Raw genomic sequence first — 4,230 nt, forward strand, 5'->3', positions numbered from 1 at the left:
GGGGAAGAAGAGGTGAGCTCTCATCCCATGCAAAAGCCAGGGATGGGGAAGAAGACTGGGGTCACCCTGAATGTGGTTGGGGGAGTTTTGTGTGTCCCCATCTCATGTTGCCAAAAAGCACTCCAAGCTGGCAGACGTCATTCCTTGTATCTAATTGTGACTAAATCAACATTTGTTCCCTAAACAAACGATGCTTCCAGAATACATAAAGTTGCTTTGTGTGTGGCCATTATTAAAGTACCATGAAAACTTGCCTTTGTTGTCTTGGATGTGCAAAGCCAATATAGCTTATTTTTTTAGTAACAGATTGGGAGGTCCTTATGAGATCCTACCTCAGTGGGTAAAGGGGAGATGGGTTCTTTTTAAAGTTTATTTATTTATTTTGAGAGGGAGACTAGGGGAGGTACAGAGAGAGGAGAGAGAGAATCCCAAGGAAGAGAAAGAAAAGTCAGCATGGAGCCTGACGCGGGCCTCGATCCCACATCCTAGGATCGTGACCTGAGCCGAAATCAAGGGTTGGACACTTAACCGACAGAGCCCCCCAGGTGCCCCGGGGAGATGGGTGTTAATCATCGTGCTCAGGTTGCCCAGAAGAAAACTCAGAAGCAAGGAGGGGAGAGCAGGTAGTTTATTTGAGAAGTGATCCAGGAAGGTGGGAAAGGCAGGCGCCAGGGGACCGTGTGCTGCCAACGCCTTAAACTTCATGGGTCCTAGAGCTCAGCCCCGCGGGGGAGCTCTGCGCCAGCTACCCCTCCTGGCCTTGGAGGGGGCTGGGGCATAAATCCGAGGACATGCCCTCCCTGCTGAGCTCCGTGGACACTTCCTGCCCCCTCCACGTGTGCTCACAGTGAGCCCCGCCCCCGCACCGCAGGAGGGGACGCGAGCAGGATGCTGACAAAGCCTACCGCACTGGCACATTATGATGAAAGTTCACAATATCAGCATCCCGTTAGATAAGCTAGGCCGTGTTGATGAAGGTCTTTTTGAGAAAGTGCTTCTGGATTTCTGCTCTTTTCCCTTCTTCTCTCCGATATGACAGCGAGGCAGGTACATTTTTGAGGGCTCCTGCTAAGGGAGATAGGGCATTGGATCTGGTGCCCTTGAAATCCCGCCTGGTTTCTCCTTCTCATGTGGCTTGTCTGTAGACGCTGGTCCCGTCTGGCTTCCCGGGGGTGTGTCCACACCTCCCGCTGCTGTCCTTGGTTCCAGCCTTTTGTGCTGCCCCCTCCCCCTCCCCCCAGGCCCTGACATCCCAGAACATCGCTGGCTGGTCTCTGGGGTCTACTGTGCTTGACTGCATCCCTTCTCCAAGACACACGGGAACCTCTAGACGCCTTGGGGACACACAGGAAGAGGCAGCGACACTGCATCAGGCTGGTTCATCTCTGCATCATCATCCACCAAAGCGACTCTGTTTCACTGCTTCACTGGTGCACAGCGCTGGGGTTCTAAGTGGGGGACGTGTCCTGGGTCCACGCTTTCTCTTTCCACCACCTAGCCTGCCTCCTCATGTCCCTGAGGGCCTGGGGAGAATGATGGGACTCATTTGCCTCTCTGCCCACATCCTCCCTCTCTTTCTCTCTCTCTCTCTCTCCCTCTTTACAGGAACCTGGAACGATGGAGGTTGCTTTATATCCTGTTCTCTCCAGCCCTGGCTAATGCTAAACCCGAAGGGTGCATTGCCAAGGTCAAACTCTCAACGGAAACTTAAAAGAAAAAAAAAAAAGAGCATCCTTGGCTTACAAAACGAGTGCTTTTCTGCAAATCCTTTTCTGGATGCCGAGCGTAAGATTGAACCGTTCTTGCTATTTGTCTAGTGGCAGACCTGACTATCCTTGAAGCAAATGAATGCCTCCGCCAGAGAAAGAACCTGTCAGTACAAACCGATGAGGGCAAGACACCAACATCAATATATTTCAGCAGCATTATTCCCGTTTCATTTCGCATCTAATTTTTATTTTTTTATTTTTTAGTGTTTGTTGTTGAGAGGGGGCGAGGGGCAGAGAGAGAGGGAGACACAGACTCCGAAGCCGGCTCCAGGCTCCGAGCTGTGAGCACAGAGCACGACGCGGGGTCGAACCCACAAACGGTGAGATCATGGCCTGAGTTGTTGTTGTTGTTTTTTTTTTTTTTTTGTAAGTGCAAGACCATGGTCAGAAAATAAATTCCATCAACCTGGCTGATTCTGTCTTCCATTTTCTCCAGGCATCACTTGCCCTTTCTATACTTTCAGTTTGGAAAGTCAGCAGCAGTCAGAACGCTGGTCTCCTCGAGGAAGAGAAAACCAAGTCGAGCTGGTCTGAGTAGGGCTTCCCGGCTCGAACAACACAGTTGTGGCCCCTCCACGGAACCACAGGACGCGCTTCTCTCTGTCTCTGTCTTGGCCGTCAGCGGCCTCCCTCGGGGCCGGCGTGGCTCTGGTGCTTCCAGGCACCACATCCAGACACGGCAACTTCCAGAGGGAGAGGGGGACGTTGTCCCGCGGCACCTCCCCCTCAAGCATGAGGGGTGTGCCGCGGACCCTGGGGTGTGCACCCGGGCACTTCTTTTCAGGAGGGGAACCTCACTTTCCAGCTGCCCGGAGTGTTGACCGGTGAGGTCTCACCGCCCAGGCCCTCCCCAGGGATTGCACTTGTCCGAGGGGGGCCCCGTTTCTTGACAGCCTGCCGCTCCCTGGGTCCGAGCCCTGGGACGTCCCATCCGCAGTGACTGGCCCATGGGATAGGCTGGCATCTGTGCTTCCCACCCTGCCCGATCTTGTTTTCCTCTCTCCTCCGAGGGTTGTGTACTTGGGAGCACTCCCCGATAAACCTCTTGTGCACAAAACTCGGTTTCGGAATCTCCCTCCCACGGAAGTCACTCGGAAAGAATTCGCATGAGGAGCGGTCCTGAGAAGCTGATTTACAACACCGTTCGGGGCAGAGACCCCCCGGCCCCCAGCTGGCCACGAGGACCCACCCGTGGGACTGGCCCTTGCCGGTCTGTGGCAGTGCGGTTGGGAGAAGCGTTACCAGTGACAAAGTAGAACAGAGGAACCAGGGGAGAGCGTGCAGAGCAGCTCGCCTCTCCCGTCCTCCTGGCCGCCAGACCAGTGACGGGGGTCAGGCACAGGTCACGCATGAGTCTGATGGAATCAGCCGTCACCAACCAAGGCTGACACGGCTTCTGTCGCCGCAGAAACCAGCCTGATGCTTGAACACGGCGTATCCCTCAGACGAACGCGCCGCTTGGTGGCGAGTTGATTACGTTGGATCCCTTCCACCCTCGAAGGGGAGAAATTCATCTTGACTGAAATGGACTTCTATTCTAGCTAAAGGTTTGACTTCCTCGTCTGTGAGGCCTCAGCTTCTGATGCCTTACTGAAAAGTCTCAGACCGAGGGGCCCTCTTGACAACAGACGAGGTGCCTTGGCGGTGGGCACACAAGCGTGGCAAGGCTTGGCACTCACCGCATCACCGGGAGCAGATGGCCCGATGGAACCGTCACAAAGGCTCGGGAAGGCCCAGCAGCGGTACCAGCTTGGACATGACGCCCTGCAGGGATGGGGCGCCACCCTCCAGGACGCATCATCGGTGCGCGGCGCTGCGTCCCCGGCGGTTGGAGCACGTGTCTGGGAACCAAGGGGGTTAGCAAGCACGCACCTGTTTGCCATGAGTCCCGTGGCCCACCTGGGGAGTAGTCTGGGTTTCTGTTCCCAGCACCTTCAGGTTGTGTGGTTCTGGGCATCGTATTCCCAGAGGAGAGGTGTCCACCAGGGGTCACAGCACCCCGGCAGGGTCGCTGGCCCCGACTGTCAGGAGGTAGGCTGCTTCACGCGTGGAGGCGGGCAGAAACAAGGTGCGTACCCGGGGCATCCCCTGGGGCGCCACTGGGTGCTGCCTCACCTAACTTTGATGGCAGGTAGACAGACGTGGCACCCATAGCCCGAGCAGTTCTTGGCGGGTGAAGCTCAAACCCTCAGGGAAGCGGGTCTGGGTCACTGCACGGCGCCTGGCCCTCGGACTGGCAGAGGGGGTAGCCGGGAGCGGGGGTGGGGGTCTCAGATGGCTCGTGGAGGAGGGAGATTTAAGCATCGGTTGTGGCTGGGAGGCAAGTCACAGTGTCTGGACTACAGCACCTCCCGCCGATTTTCTTGGGGCATTTTCCCCAGGAGGGAGATAAGCCGGAGAACACGGGAGTCCCGGCTCCCGGGTGGGTGGGTTACTACATGAGCTAGTGATCTGAGCCGTG

Source organism: Panthera uncia, chromosome D4 (assembly GCF_023721935.1).
Source record: "Panthera uncia isolate 11264 chromosome D4, Puncia_PCG_1.0, whole genome shotgun sequence".
Classification (NCBI taxonomy): domain Eukaryota; kingdom Metazoa; phylum Chordata; class Mammalia; order Carnivora; family Felidae; genus Panthera; species Panthera uncia.